At 38.8% G+C, this 20,561-nt stretch overlaps 1 protein-coding gene across 3 annotated transcripts in view; it reads left to right on the top strand.

Annotated features, from left to right (window-relative positions):
• Window positions 1-10,482, top strand: part of SMPX (small muscle protein X-linked) — a 128,467-nt gene extending 117,985 nt beyond the window's left edge. For all 3 annotated transcript variants that reach the window (XM_089656056.1, XM_089656054.1, XM_089656055.1), the window contains one exon: window positions 10,007-10,482. The gene's annotated coding sequence lies outside the window, so the exon portion shown is untranslated. The remainder of the gene's footprint in view (window positions 1-10,006) is intronic.
• The last annotated feature ends 10,079 nt before the right edge of the window (window positions 10,483-20,561 follow it).

The raw sequence follows: 20,561 nt of genomic DNA, 5'->3' as shown, positions 1-20,561 counted from the left end.
TCCTACTTCTTCTTCTTCATCCTCATCCTACTTCTTCTTCTTCTTCTTCTTCTTCTTCATCCTCATCCTACTTCTTCTTCTTCTTCTTCTTCTTCATCCTCATCCTACTTCTTCTTCTTCTTCATCCTCATCCTTCTTCTTCTTCTTCTTCTTCTTCTTCTTCATCCTCATCCTACTTCTTCTTCTTCTTCTTCTTCATCCCCATCCTACTTCTTCTTCTTTTTCTTCTTCTTCTTCTTCTTCTTCTTCTTCTTCTTCCTCTTCTTCTTCATCCTACTTCTTCTTCTTCTTCATCTTCTTCTTCATCCTCATCCTACTTCTTCTTCTTCATCCTACTTCTTCTTCTTCTTCTTCATCCTCATCCTACTTCTTCTTCTTCTTCTTCATCCTCATCCTACTTCTTCTTCTTCTTCTTCTTCATCCTCATCCTACTTCTTCTTCTTCTTCTTCTTCTTCTTCATCCTCATCCTACTTCTTCTTCTTCTTCTTCATCCTCATCCTACTTCTTCTTCTTCCTCATCCTACTTCTTCTTCTTCTTCTTCTTCTTCTTCATCCTCATCCTACTTCTTCTTCTTCTTCCTCATCCTACTTCTTCTTCTTCTTCCTCATCCTACTTCTTCTTCTTCTTCTTCTTCTTCTTCTTCTTCATCCTCATCCTACTTCTTCTTCTTCTTCATCCTCATCCTACTTCTTCTTCTTCTTCTTCATCCTCATCCTACTTCTTCTTCTTCTTCATCCTCATCCTACTTCTTCTTCTTCTTCATCCTCATCCTACTTCTTCTTCTTCTTCTTCATCCTCATCCTACTTCTTCTTCTTTTTCATCCTCATCCTCATCCTCATCTTCTTCTTCTTCTTCTTGCCATGGGCCCCTGTACTGCCTCCTCATGCTGCTGCCAGGTCCAGAGTGTATCATGGGTCCCTGTACGGCCTCCCATTGCTGCTGTCTCCATCGCCACACTCTGCCATGTGCCACTTTCAGGTCTCCTCACACTGCTGGTGGGTTCCATTTTGTCATAGGGTGCTGTATGGCCTCCCATTGCTGCTGCCTCCACCGCCACACTGTGGCTCCACACTCTGGTTTTGGCCCCGTGACTGCCCAAATGAGTGAAGTGTGCGGTGATTCTAAGATCGACGGCACTCATCTGCATGTCATACTGACTGACAGTATTATTTCTCTTCCCCAGCAGACTCCAAGGGCATTTAAATTAAAGGTACAGTGTTCTGCACTAATATAAAGGCTCTCTGAAGCCTAGAAACCCTTTTTATAAGTTAAATTCGCAGCGAATAAATTCGCATCGAATCGAATTTATTCCACAAATTCGGCGAATCAGCCGAATCGAATTTTTGAATAATTCGCTCATCTCTAATGACTATGTAAGTCACACCAGAAATTGGCAGTAGTGCAGGAACTACTTTTCCGACAAAGTCGAAGTTGCACCGATTAGAATGCTTACCATTGCTGATCATTGGATGCGACCTGTCATGTGATTTGAACTGTCAAACCACATGACAAGTCGCACCAGTGTGAATGGAGGCTAATTAAGACAATACAGTTAATTTGTATGGGCTAACTGGCAGTTTGTTTACAGTTGTATCAACATTGTATTGCTTCAGCCTCATTAGTGAAGATCTCAAGCTTCTTTTCTGGTCTGTTCCTAAGTAAGGCTGCAGGACACCTGTAATGTATTTTTTTGTAATAAATCATGAAATTTATTAATTAAGTCCTAATAATTCCCACACATGCCCTAAACCAGTGTTTTTAACCTTTTTTGTTTAGTAACCACTAGGGGCGGACTGACAACTCATGGGGCCCCCGGGCAATAGGGGATCATGGGGCCCCTGTGTCCTCGCCCACACTCAAACCACACCCAAAAAACCTATGACAGGTACCAGGGGCATCTCATGGGGCCACCTACTGACCCCGGGCCCTCGGGCAGTGCCCGAGTTCCCAAATGGTCAGTCCACCCCTAGGAACCACACTCTTTAAAAGTATGCAATATCTCAAGGCACCCCAGTCTAAAATGAAAAAAAAAGTAGATGTCACCTACCACTGGGAAACCTGACCCTGTGATGATGCACACAGCTACCTCTGATCCAGGGCAAACTACGACTCATGCATGGCCAAAGAGCACCCTAGGGTGCCACAGCTCCCCGGTTAAGAAACATTGCCGTAAACAACTTAATTAAAGTTCATAGTGTGTGCTGTTCTTCTACCCCAATGTCACATCCCACATCACATTTCCTGACAATCTCTAGCTGTCAAAATGACAGATGGGAGCTGCTGTGTAAATATATAAGCTATTCCAGCAGCTGCTGTTGAGAAACTGACCTATTGACTCAATGGGCATGAGATAGAACTTCATTTTTATTCAGATCAAAGGATTGAGGTTTGATCTTCATAAATTGTCAGTTAAGACAACCTGATAAATTATTTGTTGCCAATAAACCCTTTACCCTTAGTTTACTTCTAATCACTAATAGCCCTTCTTCTCCTTCTCCCCTTAGTTATTTTTCCTGCTAATTTTTTTGTTTATTATTACTTTTGTAACCATTAATATTTAAACTTGTTTTTGTATATTTTCATTTTATTTTTCCGAAATCACAATAAAAAAACACAACAATGGGAAAAATGCCTTTTTCATTTGTAAATAACTTTGAATACTTTGTACTAGAAGCATAATTGTATTGTCGTCTTAATTAGGACAGATTTTAGAATGCCTTCGTCTCGTTTAAAATTAAAGCTCAAAGGACTGACCTTCGATCTGTACATGATGTCAGTCAAGTTTTTAATACAACTGTTTCCTATTTAACCCCTTATTTACCCTTACTCCTAATCAAATCGATTTATCTCCTTCTCCCCCCTTTCCCCTTAGCTATCAGTTTCCTGTTATTTATTTATTTTTAAACATTAATAAATAAACTTTTTCTCATTTTGTTTATTCATTTTTCAGTGTCATATTTAAAAAAAATGGAAAAGTGGAAAACAAAACCTTTATTTCATGTGTGATCAATCAAATTGCTTTGTACCAGAATCATAATGTTGGTGTAACTTTAAACAGGACACATTATAGAATTAAATGTGTACTTTTTATCTATAGAGTGCACTAAAAAACATTTTTGCAAGACAATATCACCAAAAGCTATTGCTGAATAAACAGGCCTATAACAAAAATGTAAAAATTGTTCTGGATGATAGAGGGTGTACAGGTGTGAGAGCTGAAGTGATTAAAGAGACCCTGTTGTTAGATTATTTGTGCATTAACATCTTTTAGGCATATTGTTTATTTGTCAAAACTTCTCTTTTGTAGACATCCAAAAGCCCTGAAACGTCTGCTAAGCATGACCATCTTGGATGTGATGTCAGCAGCCCAAGCAGACTCAGAGCTGTCACTCATTTCACACTTTATAGCAGGGGTCAGCAATCTAATATACTCATACCATGGTGGGCACACAAAAAATAGTTGGGTGTCACATCAATAGTCACATGTCTACAACATCATTTGATATTTCTCATTAAGACATAACTCTAGGAATGTTTGTTAAAAATGCTCTAATGTGTAATATAATGAGTTGGTCAGACAAATTATATTGGGAAAAATACAAATTCTCTGTATTTGGATACACGTGCTATATATCTATAATAGATTTTTTTTATACATGAAGACAGTGTTAGGACCATGTCTGGGCAGCACAGTGGCTAAGTGATTAGCACTTCTGCCTAGCAGCACTAGGGTTCATCAGTTCAAATCCCAACCATGGCACTACTTGCCTGCAGTTTGTATGTTCTCCCTGTGCCTGTGTGGGTTTACTCCCACACTCCAAAGATATGCTGATAGGTAAATTGGCCCTAGAATGTGAACTAGGGACCTTAGATTGTAAGCTCCTTGAGGGCAGGGACTGATATAAATGTACAATATATATGTAAGGTGCTGGGCAAATTGACTGTACTATGCTGTAGGTACCTGTAATAAATAACAGATAATTCAGCTGCATGTGTGCAGCTGAAAAAGACATCATACTGGCTAGATGTAGCACAAATAGGCTGGCAAAATACAAGTGCTGTTCAGTACATGTTAATGGTAAATATAAACATGTTTGTGTGTGCACCAGGCAATATATTTATGAGTTTAACTTGCCAATAGACACAGGAAAGCTGACTTCTTTTTTTTAAATCATGGAAAAGTATATCGAGCTTTAGAAATGTTTCAATGGAGTCACAAAGGAAGCAAAATATATGAGAGGTCAGCATACGTAGCATGAAGTGTAATGCCAGGAAAACCTTTCACACCTTTATAATTAGGCCTCTGGAAGCAGGTTGCTGGTGGCAAGCACCTTTCAGCAGTTTGATCATTTCCAACCACCGCTTAACCATGTTAGTCCCAGAGCCTTTCCCTCCTTACTTTCCAAACCACCAAAACTTTTTCTCATTCCAGAGATGTATGGGTTTTATACTTTATGACTGTTTGCCTTCAAAGCCTATTCCAATTAGTTGTTTGAACAGAAGGGAATTTCATTTGATAGCATATTTGGATACATATATTTTATTTTAAAGGTTTTAATTAGTAAAAAAAAGAGACATTTTTGAGAAAAATGAATTTTCTCCAACTCCACTTAAAATATTTGCAGATGCCCACACTTAAACAGGCATAAATGTATATATCTAAAGTAGTGGTCTCCAAACTGCGGCCCGGTGGCCATTTGCGGATTAAGGAAAAAGATGCCATCTTTACAGGTTTCTGTTTGCAAACTACAAGTGTTATCCAGAGAGACCCACATGTTCATTGGAGTTTACAGGACATATTTTTGTAAATGTAACTATGCAACACTATCTATCTATCTATCTATCTATCTATCTATCTATCTATCTATCTATCTATTCAGTCGTATCCAACCCTTGGCGATTGCATAGACTGTCACTCGTAAGCGACTTTTTCCATGAATTCTCTTAGCAATTATTTTACAGGGTAGGTTGCCAGGCCTTTCCCCAACCCCTACCATGCAGGAGATCCCGCATGGCCAGGGATGAAACTAGGACAATTTAGACAGGAGCCAATTAACCTACCAGCATGTCTTTGGAGTCTGGGAGGAAACTGGAGTACCCGGAGGAAACCCACGCAAGCACAGGGAGAACATGCAAACTCCATGCAGGAGGCGCCATGGTTGGGAATTGAACCCATGACCAGGGGCGGACTGACAACTCATGGGGCCCCCAGGCAATAGGGGATCATGGGGCCCCTGTGTCCTTGCCCAAACTCAGAAAAGCCTATGAAAAAGGTACCAGGGGCATCTCATGGGGCCCAGTGGTGTATTTAGGTTTCATGCTGCCCCATGCAATACAAAAATCGGCTCCCCCCCCAAGGAGAGACCCTGACACCAACCAATACCCCTCTCCCCATGAAGAGAGCCTGACATTGACCAATACCCCAGCCCCCCGCCCCCCCAACCAAGAGAGCCTTCCACTATCACTGCACCCCATACACTGGACACCCCCCTCCCCTCGGCGAGAAAGAGAATACACTCACTTTCACAGCTCCGGACATCCCTGGGAACAAGAGTCAGGCTCTTCATACACCATCAAGCAGCCCTTCTCATATCCCAACTGGTCCCCATGCTGCGTATGTCCCCTCTTCCATTACTTCTTCTGGGGGGTGGTGCTGCCCCACTGAAAATTGCAGCTGCCCCCCTGAAAAATGCCGCCCTAGGCAAATGCCTTGTTTGCCTTGTGGTAAATACACCCCTGATGGGGCCCCCTACTGACCCCGAGCCCTCGGGCAGTGCCCGAGTTTCCAAATGGTCAGTCCGCCCCTGCCCATGACCCATTTACTGCACTGCAGACATGCTAACCACTAAGCTACTGTGGCGCCCCTATGCAACACAAACCCTACAAAATCAATAAAATATTGACTTTATTTTCTCAAATTTCAAAACAAAATATAATATGTTACTAATTTCCATACAGTTATCTTAGAGAAAATATATTCCAAATGTTAATATGCTTTCTGCCTACAAAACAAATATTTTATCATATAATGACCTTGCTTAATTAGGTCAATACATTTTACATTTCTGATGTGGGTCTATTTAAAAAAAAAAATTACTTTATGAAGTATCCCCAACTTTTTTAATTTTCAAGTAGGGGATGGAGAAAACCTACATTGTGGTTTGGCCATCTGTGTTCTATTGGATGATTTCCCTGTTGTATCTACAGGTCAGGAAGTGAGAAAATTCAATCTTAGCCAGTTGGCACTGCAGCATGTACCCTCATTGGGAGAATTTCCCTTTATTCTCTTTTGAGTGACAACTCACTGTCCTGCCTTCCAGTCCTGATAATAGTGGTCACCAGGACAAATATGGGGACACAGACAGCACTAAAAAGCTGACAGGAGTGCTACTGTTTGCATTCAGTTATTATCCCATAATAGGACTCAAATGTTGGTGACAATGGAGGTTCTACACACACTCCTGCAGGAGTATATGTAAATCTGTGAATGTCCCCATCTTGTGTCTTGCGCTCTGTGTACCCATCAGACTTTATGCTTTTAGAGAGGCTTTGAAAGTGTTGCCTATGGAAAATATAGGGTACTGAAGATTGTTGCTTTTTCATGGGTGCATGCAGTTTTACGACTTAACATGTTGGTTGTTGGTGCAACCTCATTGTTACTAAAACACTGGGTAATATATATTGATTATGCGTTCTAAAATTACCTTTAGTGTATTTTTGCTAAACATTTCAAAATTGAAATTACCACCATTTCATTGTCTTCGGTGCCTGCTTTCAGAAAATGTATAATTTTTTGTGGTTTTACAAATTTTTTTTAAAGGTGTGCAAAAGAATACTAAAAGGGTTCTGTCAGCAAAAAGGGTTATGTAAGCGTTATAACTCCCGCCAGATGTAAACTTCTATCCCACACTCCGCTAGAAAGATTTTCCTGCACTTCCTGTCCTGCATTCTGTTGGAGAGAGTTTCCCTAACTTCCTATCTTGCTGACAACGGTTTCATAAGATAGGAAGGGAAAAATACAACAGGGACACAGACAGAAAGAACAGCCTGGCAGGAGTTAGAGCCTTCATCTACTCTACTAAAGAATAGCATATTTATTTCTATCTGTGTTTCTTTTGGAGAGTTACCCTCACTTCCTGTCTGGTCAAAGGTGGTCAGCAAACGTGATATAAATGAGGGTCAATATTTCTAACTGAGTCCCAGATAGCAGTATAAAACTGACCCCCGTATCCTAAACAGTTTTGGCTGGACATACATTTAACCACTTGCCCTCCTGAGGATTTACCCCCCTTAATGACCAGGCCTCTTTTTACTACGCGGCGCTGCACTAATTCAACTGATAATTGCGCGGTCATGCAATGCTGCACCCAAAGGAAATTTACGTCCTTTTTTTCACACAAATAGAGCTTTCTTTCAGTGGTATTTGATCACCTGTGCGCTTTTATTTTTCACGCTATAAACAAAAAAACACCAAAAATTTTGAAGAAAACGATATTTTTTACTTTCAGCTATAAAAAATATATCGTAAACTCAAAGTTTGTTATAAATTTAGGCCAAAATGTATTCTGCTACATGTTTTTGGTAAAAAAAATCCCAATAAGTGTATATTGATTGCTTTGTGTGAAAGTTATAGCGTCTACAAACTATGGTATAGATACTATACAGCGCTGCGCTAGTTTAACGGACAATTGTGCGGTCATGCAATACGGTACATAAATGAAATTTATGTCCTTTTTTTCACACAAATAGAGCTTTCTTTGGTGGTGTTTGATTGCCTGTGAGTTTTTTATTTTTTTGCGCTATAAAAAAAAAGTCTGACAATTTTGAGAAAAAAAAAACAATATTTTGGACTTTTTGCTATAAAACATGTCCAGTAAAAAAAAAATTTAAAATCAAATTTCATCATAAATGTCAGCCAAAATGCATTTTGCGACATGTCTTTGCTAAAAAAAAACCCAATACGTGTACATTAATTGGTTTACGTGAAAGTTATAGCGTTTACAAATGGCAGTAAAGATACTGTGATTTTTATTTCTCTTTTATACTAATAATGGCGACGATCAGCGACTTATGGCGACGATCAGTGACTTATGGCGGCGATCAGCAACTTATGGCGGGACTGCGGGACATTCTGACACTGGGGGGGAACTGATTTGGGGTCATTGACATCCCCAGTGACACCAATACAGTGATCAGTGCAAAAAAAAACACTGACATTGTACTAATGGCACTGGGGAGGAAGGGGTTAACGTTTTTATATACTGAAAGGGTTAACTGTATGAGGGGAGTGTTTTACTAGGGGGTGGGATTGTGTTCTGCACGGGGGGGGGGGACAGCTGATTGGGAGAGATAAACTCTTCTCTCCGGCTCAGCATGTCAGGAGCTGACAGGGAACTGAGAGAAAGCAGAGCTACTGCAGCCCTGCTCTCTGTCAGTGATTGCCGCTAATCGGCGGGACACAGCCGGTAATGACCAGCTATGACCCGGCGACTGACATCCGCGGCCGTGATCGGCGGGAGAGGTAGTGCGGTGGCACGCCTCATGCGCACCCCCTACCTGTTTTGCAAACACACGTTTTAAAACGTGGTTTTGCCCACCCGTGCCGCCCTGCCAACGTATTTCTACAGTGGCTGGGCGGCATGTGGTTAAATAGGAACACTATTTATTTATTTATGTATTTATTTATTTATTACTGCTGAAGTCATGTGCAAATCAAGGGCACCTTTTGTTCAGCATGTTAAAGACCCCGTAAATACATTGTAACCAGGGGCGGACTGACAACTCATGGGGCCCCTGGGCAATAGGGGATCATGGGGCCCCTGTGTCCTTGCCCAAACACAAAAAAGCCTATGAAAAAGGTACCAGGGGCATCTCATGGGGCCCCCTACTGACTCCGGGCCCTCGGGCAGCGCCCGAGTTTCCAAATGGTCAGTCTGCCCCTGATTGTAACAGTATTCATAGAAAGCTTCATTATTATAAAGGGGTCTTATAGGAGGAATAAACAGAGGGACTTATGAGTGTGTTGGAAAGAAGAACTGTCCTTGGTGCCCCATGGCAGCAAATCACCTTTTCTTTTTCATGTTCCAAATTTTACTACTTTAAATATGGCAACTAATTGGTTGCTACTGGCAACAAAAGCAGTTTTTTCCAAACACATTGATAAAAAAAGGCCTTAAAAATGCATTAATACTCATTGACATGCCATGTACAAGCAACAGTTGACTCATACAGCAGGAATGTTATTTATGAAGCTAATCAGCATTCTGGGAGCCATGTGTTTCTTTGTTATTGGTGACTGTTACTAAAGACCTATTCCCTTGCTTATTTAAATGCCATTGCATTGCTATTGCTATTATCGGAATTAGCAAAGCCATACTCTACAAATGCTTTGTGTTCTTAAAACCTTATAAAGTGGTCATTTGGTTTGGCATAATCGAATTCATTGCAACTAATGTTAAAGAAAAGAAGTAGAAAAAATATTTTACTATTGGGAACCTGGTCATGATTTTTACAGGTGCTAAGATTATCTTTATCCAATAAATTGCAAGTGGCAAAATCAAAATGAGAAAGAAAAGTAAAAAGACAATAGTCATTTGCTCTTCCATTAGTTAAATGGGTTCCCTGTTAAAATTAAAACATTTGCTCAATTTATTCATTAAAAGTTCTCCTCATTCAGTAATCCTCCTCATTCAGAAGAGACCACATGACCAAAAGCCTGGGTCCTTAGTAACAAGATCTCTGCTTCAGGGAAGATCAGCTGATCTGAATCCTGATACAATGCAAATCACGTGTCTAAATTCCAAAGGTTTTGGTTATGTAAGCACAACTGGAGGGTCCATGAAAAAGTGTTTTCTCCAATAAAGCTATTTCTGTGCTTCTAATACTCTATATCTCAACAATTGGAGATTAGTACAGTAAGTGGCTTACAGTGTGTATTACTTTGCATTAAATATTAAAGTAAGCATATGAGAAAAGTTACCATAATATCTTTTTATATTTACAGATACAAGATTGATCTCCGGAGAAGGAACATGCATAGAGAAAAGTGAACCAATGGATTTTTTTGTATTTGTACAAAGACTGAAAAATTCCTATATGCCGTGTTCTTCCATATTGCAGCAAATAACTTATTTGTACTTTTTGTTTTAATTATTCTTACTGTAAAAAAGTATTGACGATATGTTTTAAATTTGGAATGTATCCAGTTTTTAAAAATGACTGTAAAGAACTATAAGCTTAAATTAAAATATATAATTTAAAAAAATGTTTCATTGTGTCTAATGAAAATAAATCGACTTTGTCACATTGTGGACTTAAGGAGACACAGTTACTATATTCAACATTATTCATGAATGGAAATTTTGTATTATGTTTAAAAAAATGCATTTGTACCTATTCAAAAACTGGCAGACAGTGCCCCAATTTTGTGGTGTATTTTAGAGTATACCACCATTAAAAAAAATCACACTTTTAACACTTTTTACACTTCCTTCTTGATTTATTTATTTATTTTTTGTCATTTCACTTTATCTCTTTATCAATTGTAATCCATCAAACTGAGCTCTGATCAGCTTATAAAAACCATTTCTTAAGGCTTCTCCCCATATAGCAGGGCTCTTGTGCTTGTTTGTCTAGGTGGATTAACAGAGATCACTGTCCTCATACTCCGCTTCAGTTCTGGAATATGGACAGGCCTTACATCCTTTATACACAATGCAGAACAACTTATGACTTTAAGGGGGAGTGGCCTCTTAACTGGAAATAGGAGTAGCTTCATGGGACTGGTCATTCATCAGGAAGAAAGCCTGCAGGAGTGAGGAATAAGGTAAATAATTATGCTTACTCCCCTAAAGTAAATGAGAATTGGAGCCTTACTACACATGAGGATCTACCAAAGTAGAGTTTTATTTTACTTACAAATCGCTCAAAGAAGCACAGAAGATGGTAAGAACTGAACACATCACTAACAACTATATAAACAAAATAATTTTCTTTTTAATTGTCAAAGGTTATCTTAGTATTTCAGAGCAGTTAACTGATTGCAAGAAAGTGGGGAGGGAATGACTCCTCTAATTAACAGAGCATTGGAGCCTTACTACACTTGGGGTTCTACCAAAAGTAGAATTTCATTTTACTTAAAAATCGCTCAAGGAAGCACAAAAGATGGTTGGAAATGAACACACCACTAACACCAAACTATATAAGCATAATCATTTTTAATCATCAAAAGTTATTTTAGTCTAAGAGCAGGTAACTGAATTCAAGAATACTTGTTGATACCAAACAGACATTTTTAAAAACAGAGCAGTAGATGAGGCTAGCTTCTTATAATCTCATCTGACTGATTATATTAGAAAAAATCCCTTGCAGTAAATAGAATTATTGAATAGGTTGGCAGAATGCCTATCCGCCAATATCTAAATATGTGACATAGTCAGTGTAATTGTCATAGTTGATCTATATCACAACAAGGCTCAAACAAGACCACAGATAACTTTTTATGTATTTGTCTAAATATAAACTGTAATATTTTAATTAATCTATATTTAGTGTTGGCCTCAGGGGTGGGCTGACCATTCGAGCACTCGGGCACTGCCCAAGGGCCTGGGGTCAGTAGGGGGCCCCATGAGATGCTCCTGGTACCTTTCATTGGCTTTTTCATAGGCTTTTTTGGATGTTGGCAAGGACACAGAGGCCCCATGATCCCCTATTGCCCGGGGGCCCCATGAGTTGTCAGTCCGCCCCTGGTTGGCCTATAATATATGCACCTAAAAAAACCCCACTCCTATATGTTTCAATTATCTCTGTAAGAGCACAAATAACTAAAGGATCTACAAAAACTCTAAAACAATTCTAAAAAGACAAGTACATATGCTGTCCTAGTGTGTCCATTTACATAACATACATTACATTACATACATACATAAATAGATTTCTATTCCAGTCATTTACAACTCTTTTATAACAAGTTTTGTTTGCCTCCACCGAAACCTGAATCTATAAAAGGCAACATGCACTACTATGTTTGTAAGAGTCCCCAGTCATCTGCATTTCTATACTGTCACTTTAGTCATATACAGTAGGTGGTCCCTCGCACCAAGTGGTGGTAGGATGGTAGGCAAAAATGAAAAATGGACTTGCTCAAAAATAATGGCTTTCCCTGTGTCACTTCCCACAGCATCACACAAAAACAAACTGTAAATTGATCACAGTCCAGGCCAACCCAAACAATACAGGTATGCCATCCCAAATGCATAGTGCAATATGCGAGACCCAAGCATTGTGTTGCACTATATAGGGTCCAAAGAGACAGAATTGTTGTGTCCCACAGAAATTTACTAATTTCACTGCGCCAATCAATCTGAGTTCAACATAACCATGGGTCCTCCATAAATCCACCCTTTCTGGGAATTCACTGCTGGCATGTAGATTTAAAGCACATAAGGAGCAGATCACCACAGGACTTAGCAGCTCCTAGATTTGCTGACCTTACTACCACCATCAAAACGTGCTGAGGCCTTTTATCCTTATGTCAAAGACTTCTTCAGGGTGGGGCTTACCTATAGGCTCTTAAGTAATAATATATCCATGTGACCTCACCACTTAAAGGAGCTTTTACAAAAATATGCATAATAAATAATACATATTATACTGTATATTCCAGCAAAACTACTTTTCAATGTTTACATACAGGATGGTGACAGAACAAAAATACTACTAAACCATTCATTAAAAAAAACACTGGAGCTTTAATTCCTTATTTATACCATTAGGTTGCATGTTAATGCAAATTAATGCAAAAATAAAACATGCAGTTTTATCTTTGCATTAATAATCTGTCTAAAATGGTTCTATATTAAGAGATTTCCAATTTGAAATTTCCCAGCTCTTTTGCAGGGATAGCATTAATGAAAAAGATCCACTTGCAAGACAAAAGAATAATGTCAACATTGGCAAACCTGTTACATTAAATGTACCAAGTCATATCTAAACCAAAAGGTTTTTCCTTTGTATGTTCTGTGTCTCGTATGTCAAATTTTCCTTTATTTCTGCACTCAAATGCAACAGAAAGTGAGAGGATGTCTCTCCAAAGTAAGGGGAAATCATAACTTAGACAGTTGTCACTAGAACAGATAGCTCCATTGGAAGATTTTCCTTTAGTCTTGTTCAAACCGTGTGTGCTGTAAAATTTTCCCATCACTTGCCCATGGACAGCAAGATAAATAGAGGGTGAAACTTTTCAGCAGGAACAAGGACAGCATAAAGAAAGAACTTTACATTTTTTTTAAAACACCTATTGTATTTAAAATTCTAGATACACTTTATCCCACTGAATTTAATGAATTTCACAATGGTGAAAATAATTGGTTTGGAGAAATATTTTGTCTACATATTTATTAATAGGCAAAACCAATAAGAAAAGTAGCACACATTTTGATTCATTATGGTTTGTTAACGTAATCTGTGATGCAATGCGTGATGCAACAAATGAATGCAAGTTTGGACCAGGCTTGTGCAAATGGGCCCTTAGTAAATCAATCCAAATGGAGGAGATTTACTGAAGGAGCCTATTTTTCACTTCAGCAGGTTATAGGAAATGCATAGTGTATTGTATATATTTTATTTATTTTGCTCAGGGTTTGTTATAAAGGTTTTTTTTCCACAAATAACTACACTTCTTTTACATGTTTATTAATTTATTATTAGCTGATATGTTGAAAAACAGCCCATTGCTTGTGGAATTTCAAGTGGACCTAACATTGAATACATTACTGGCTTGCATGAACACCATGTATAAGTGTACAACATGCAGATATTTATTACCTCCTTCCCCTGACAATGCTTTTATTGACCATTTCCCACTTCCACTGACACAGATCACAAATGCCTGACACAGCTTCTAATCGTATATTTTGTTAAAAAGTTAAAATGTGGAAGTCTGATGACTGTGTAAGGCCCCTTTCAGGTGGGCATTCCGATTAGGAGAGCCTATCAGTTTTTCAGATGGATCTGATGGGAAGGTTCATGTATTCCTATGGACAGGCAGGTGTAAAGGGACTTGTGTTCCTTTACACCTGCCTACCTCCAGGTCCGATTGGGTCCGCTATACAAAATGTAAGGGGATCCATCCTCTTCTGTTCAGGCAGATCAGATCAGGTGGTACTCAGTTGTAAATGGACAGTGGAGTCTGTTTTCTCCTGGCTGCCCATAGAGCAGAGTGTGTTCTGTTCATGTCCTCTCTGCATAAACTGAGCAGACACGCACTTGTCATCCACCCACTCTGCTCTGATCAGAAGGGAATTAGCTCACAGATCCCTTGAGAATAATGAAATCGTTTCAGCTACTTCACATTCACTGACTGGATATCAAGGCTAGATTTTTAAAGACAAAATGTGCAACTTTTGTTTTTTTTAAGTTAAACTGTATATTTTAATATGCTAGTATCAAATGTATTTATACAGACCTTCAAAAGGTACAGAAAGATCGACTTTAATAGCTCAAGCCCCGATTTACACACATAACTGAGCAATGAATTCCCCCTCCTGCTGTGTTCAGAAGGCTCTAAAGAGACTTTCAATAAGGGACAGGGAGTGTGAAGGCAAATATCTTCTGCATTTCTATTTCTTTATAACTCACAATATTGTATGAATTCAAAGACATAACTACACCCAGTATTAACTGTGCCAGTTAACTTGACTGTATACCTATGACTATTTTGCTTAGCTAAATATTTTTAGATATTTTTAAGGACAGCTAAGGTTTTTGTTAGAAAGTCTTTGCGCAGGGAACTTAAATCTAAAGATTATGGACAGTTTACTTTATTATGGATGTTTACTTTAAAAAGCAATCATGCATAGCGAGATGTTAGAAATAAAGAACTTTCCTTCACACCTGACTGGAATAATGAAGGAAACAGAGCTTTATTTAGCTATAGTAAGTCATCTCTTTTGAAAAAAGGGTGACACTTTAATTTTCTCTCCATATAAATATACACCTCTGCCTATTGTGCACACGTTATTATTAGGAAATATTTGCATTCACGTTTAGTGATAACTTGGCAGTGAATTATACAGTTATGTTAGAAACCTATAATTAAAACCATTATTTACTCAATAATTTTCAGTTTCTAACAGCCGAAAAGCCAAAGGTTATCCTAACATTTTGTATATCTGCAAAGAGAAAGATCAGTTGCAATAAACAAAGCAGAGTACAATAAAAAGGTTAAACATGCTTATTCTCAAATAAAGTAGGACTCCAACCAGAACAGTGTTTACAAATCCATAGGTTTACCACACCCCACTCCAGAACCTACCCATGTGTCAGCGATGGCATCTATCACATTAAAGGTCTGAGGATGCTTGGGAATTACGGGAATGTTTGGGGGAGGTCATCATCCATAGGTTTACCACACCCCCCTTCCAGAACCTACCCATGTTTCAGCAATGGCATCTATCACTTTAAAAGTCTGAGGATGCTTGGGAATTACGGGGATGTTTGGGGGAGGTCATCATCCATAGGTTTACCACACACCCCTTCCAGAACCTACCCATGTGTCAGCAATGGCATCTATCACTTTAAAGGTCTGAGGATGCTTGGGAATTATGGGGATGTTTGGGGGAGGTCATCATCCATAGGTTTACCACACCCCCCTTCCAGAACCTACCCATGTGTCAGCAATGGCATCTATCACTTTAAAGGTCTGAGGATGCTTGGGAATTATGGGGATGTTTGGGGGAGGTCATCATCCATAGGTTTACCACACCCCCCTTCCAGAACCTACCCATGTGTCAGCAATGGCATCTATCACTTTAAAGGTCTGAGGATGCTTGGGAATTACGGGATGTTTGGGGGAGATTATCATTTTGACATACAGTTTTCACTAAAGGTCAGCTCAGTATTCTTTCTAAAAATTCTCAGTTTAAAAAGTTTGTGACAGGTTTTTTTCAAATAGAATTTTGCAATGTTAAGATTCCAGTGTAATTAAATTATGATTTATTTTTTTACTGAGCTGAGAAAATAAGCTTGCTAGTGTAGCTTTCTGTGATATATGTTCAAGAATTTACATTAACTTGACATTAATTTCTCTTACAAAGAGAAAATAATCAACAGCAATACTATAAGAACAAAATACTTCCATTGAACTCAGAGAACTTTTGTAGATTGTTGGAATCGGAATGCGGCTCATTAATTCCTACTGTCATATTAATGCAAGTCAAAGATCATTTTCTTGTTATTAACTGTGCCTGCTCCATAGAATTTACCAGCATCTAAGTACAGCACAGTAACTAAATGGTTAGCACTTTGACCTGGCAGTACTAGGGTTGTTGGTTCAAATCCCAACCACAGCATCACCTGCCTGGAGTTTGCATGTTCTCCCTGTGCCTGTGTGGGTTTCCTCCAGTTACTTTGGTTTCCTCCCACACTCCAAAGACATGCTGGTAGGTTAATTGGTTCCTGTCTAAATTGGCCCTAGTATATGAATGTAAGTTAGGGACCTTAGATTGTACAACCCTTGAGAGTTAGGGACTGATGTGAATGTACAATATATATGTAACGCACTGTGTAAATTGGTGGCACTATATAAGTACCTGTAATAAATAAAAATAAAAAAATCTGCAAGGTTTAAGAGAAAGGCTGCAGTCATACAGATGTTGAGAAAATCCGATATGGTTTGGTAAGCTTAGTCTACTTCCCTAATAGTAATAAACCTACTTTTAGTCTCAGCCTGTTAGAAATGGATGCATATAAACCCTTATTGGCTGATATGCTGTATATTGAGCGGATTGGAGATCCCCATCTGCTCTTCACTATATAGCACAGTGTTACGCCACACCTTGGCCTGCAATAGCCCATTCATAAAATACAGACCATGGTGTAGAACTTGTGGTATGTCATGGAGTTCTAACGAACTAACAACAAAATGGAAGAGTTGTTGATCCAGAAACCAGGACAATCAGAGCCTCCAGGTTATTAATCTGACATATTAATTATTGAATGAATAGCAAAAAATAGTAAATATACTTTATTTAAATATAAATATAACAATATACAAAAATTCAAAAAGTCAACCCTCCACCACCAATTAAAAAGACATTGTCTTCCACACAGGCACCTGACATCATGCAAGCATACACTCTATAAATGTATGCAAGCCTAAACCAATATAGTCATACTGGGGAGTAAAAAACCAAGCATAGTAGGCTATGCCAAAACAATGTATAATAATCCCCAACTGACATGGACCACCACAGAGGGAAGTACTCCAAGGTACAGTATATGTACGGTTGTATATCAGTTTGCCAGATAGTGAAGGTATAGTGTCTCTCAGCATGCATAATATTAGAAAACAGCATGGATAATATAGCAAATGGTGTTTAGTTGTCATAGCACATTAGTTAGTCCAGCCAAGGATATTATAGCAGCCAGGAGAAAAGGAGCACTATTGCAAAGATATCAGTAAGTAGTAAAGCGGTATTCAAGCAGCATAGCACACAAATTAATCCAGCCAGAAGCTTTACTCGCCTGCCAATATCCCCGTTATAATGCTCATTTCCTCCTTGCTGCTATACTTGACATGGCTGGATTAATTTGTGCCCTGTGATGCGGGCGTTTTTTATCCTGGGTGCAAGTCATATGATTTCCTGCAGGCATGCACCTCCTGCATGTTCTAGCGGCCATGGATACAGTGGATGTCAGATTGTTGTCTTGGGCTGACACTAGCACCATGTGATCACAGCGATCACATGTCAGTTGTACATAATGAATGGATTTAATTCATAGCCATTCATTGTGTGCTATTATGATGGTTTTTGTCATCATATATCACACACAGGGCATCCATACCAATTGATAGCCGTGATCAATGACAACCAGGGGCGGACTGACCATTTGGAATCTCGGGCACTGCCCGAGGGCCGGGGGTCAGTAGGGGGCCTCATGAGATGCCCCTGGTAGCTTTTTCATTGGCTTTTTTGAGTTTGGGCAAGGACACAGGGGCCCCATGATCCCCTATTGTCCGGGGCCCCATGAGTTGTCAGTCCGCTCCTGATGACAACTATCACAATGGTGCACACTGGCAATGAACGGATGGCATTCCTAAAAATGATCGCTTATTATAGTAATCATCACTTTTATAAGCAATCATAGTGTAAGAAAATCCTGATCACCTCCCCAGAGTTGTACAGTGTCATTATGGTAACACTACACTGCTCTAGTCACAGTATGTAAACAAATTATATAAATAGAAAAAAATTGATAAAAATGTAAAATAATTTATCAGTATCCCTGATAATCCCCACACCAGTCATATAATGATGCTGTACCACCATGGTGACAGCATGCAAAAAAAAAGTGTGAAAAAAAATTGTATACGATTTTTTCATTTTCCAAAAAAAGTGACAAAAAAATTACAACTTCAACTGCCTCTTACGAAATACCTTGGACTATCTACTTTCTAAAAAAGAGTAATCTGGGGTTTATTTATACTGTCCTGGCATTTTAGGGTCTCAAGAATTGAGATAAGCAGCCAGTACATCAAGGATGATCAATTTTTAAATATATTGTATATCTTGTAGAGTCTATAACTTTCACACAGACCAAATAATATACACTGATTTGGGTTATTTCTTTATTTGCAAAATTTTATTTTTAATTATTATTTTTATTATTTGCAAAATGTTTGTTTTTGATAAAATTTCAGTATTTTTTTCAGTTATATAGCAAACAATAAAAAACCCAGTAGTGATAAAATGCCACCAAAAGAAAGCTCTGTCTTAAAAAAAGGATAAGAATTTCATTTGGGTACAGTGTCGCATGAGTAATTGTCATTCAAAGTGTGAGAGCGCAGAAATCTGAAATTTGACCTGGGCAAGAAGGGGGTGAAAGTGTTCCAGATTTCAGGTGGTTAAAAACCAAAACATTCATGTCTTCTATAGAATGATTTGGTTGTGAGAAATGATGTCCCACAGATGTGCAGTAAACACCTTCCTTATGCTCTTTTATGGTGTGGTTATACAGATTCATTGTTTCAGGATTTGTAATGCCAGGACTACTGAACACAACACCCCAACAATAACACATACTACAACTCTTGGCCATCCAGTCAAATCTTTGCTCTTTCATTGGCCTAACAGCTAATCAGCTAACTATAGAATGAACAGACTGAGAAAGTCTTGGTGCTGGTTTTGCTGTTTGTTCCACCTTTGAGAGGTTCTTGGAGTCAATGATTAATGAATATTTTCTGTGTTGAGGATTTCCACATTGCAGGTCTTTAAAATTTAGAATATAACAATAAATAAAAGACCAGTTTCTGGCATTGTATGTACTCCAGTTTCCACCAAGCCTCAACATTTAGGGCAGAATTACAAAATTACACTTTAAGGTACACCTTAGCACAATGCATATTTATAGCATACGTAAACATTGGGGTGCCACTACGCATATGTGAACCCGCCACGGCCATTATGGATCCTGCAACATAAGTTGTTTATATGATATGAAGTGTCTGATTGTCACCTTTTCATTGTAAGTGCATTAACTACATTGAATCAGTGTTTTAATCTAGATTACACTTTGGAGAGCCTGTCTTTTTCATGATACTATATATACTGAGTATATATATATATATATATATATATATATGTATATATATATATATGCACAACGATCCAATATACTGCAGCAATACCATTGTTGACATGTGGTTTTGAGGAAAGCTGGATATCTTGGATTGATACACAAGTTCTGGATGACCACTCTTAATTGGGGGGTTATCTTACAGGTATTTATATAGTGCAGGGGCAGACTGACCATTTGGAAACTCGGGCCCTGCCCAAGGGTCCGGGGTCAGTAGGGGGCCCCATGGGATGCCCCTGGTACCTTTTTCATAGGCTTTTTTGAGTTTGGGCAAGGACACAGGGGCCCCATTATCCCCTATTGCCCAGGGGCCCCATGAGTTGTCAGTCCGCCCCTGATATAGTGCTGTCAATTTACGCAATGTTTTACATATATTGTACATTCACATCAATCCCTAACCTTCAAGAGGCATACAATCTAAGGTCCCAAACTCAAATTCATACATACACATACTAGGGCCAATTTAGACAGGATCCAATTAACCTACCAGCATGTCTTTGGAGTGTGGGAGGAAACCAGAGTACCTGGAGGAAACACACACAGGCACAACATGCAAACTCCACGCAGGTGGTGCCATGGTCAGGAATTGAACCAGGAACCCTAGTACTGCCAAGTAGAAGTACGAACCATTTAGCCACTGTGCTGATTCTGGTAAGCCTCCCTTTGTTGTACACCGAGGTGCTGTGTGGTTCATCATTAAGAAGTTTGGTGGTGTTTGGTATCCACATCTGGCATATCCATTGTTGTCCATTTTTGTGTGTTGGGATCATTGAAAATAAATTAAAGCAACACACAAGAACAGCAAAGTGTATATGTGTCCTTACAATAACTTTTTCCGTATTTATTATCTATTGTGACCACATCTGGATGTTTGTGGCCAAAGTCAGCAAGAAAATTTAGAAGGATATATACACATTGGATGC

Source organism: Staurois parvus, unplaced genomic scaffold (genome assembly GCF_062004578.1).
Source record: "Staurois parvus isolate SC_StPar_1 unplaced genomic scaffold, SC_StPar_1.0 ptg000884l, whole genome shotgun sequence".
NCBI lineage: Eukaryota > Metazoa > Chordata > Amphibia > Anura > Ranidae > Staurois > Staurois parvus.
The sequence above is the reverse complement of the archived record's forward strand: the minus strand, read 5'-3'. Positions and strand labels throughout refer to the sequence as shown.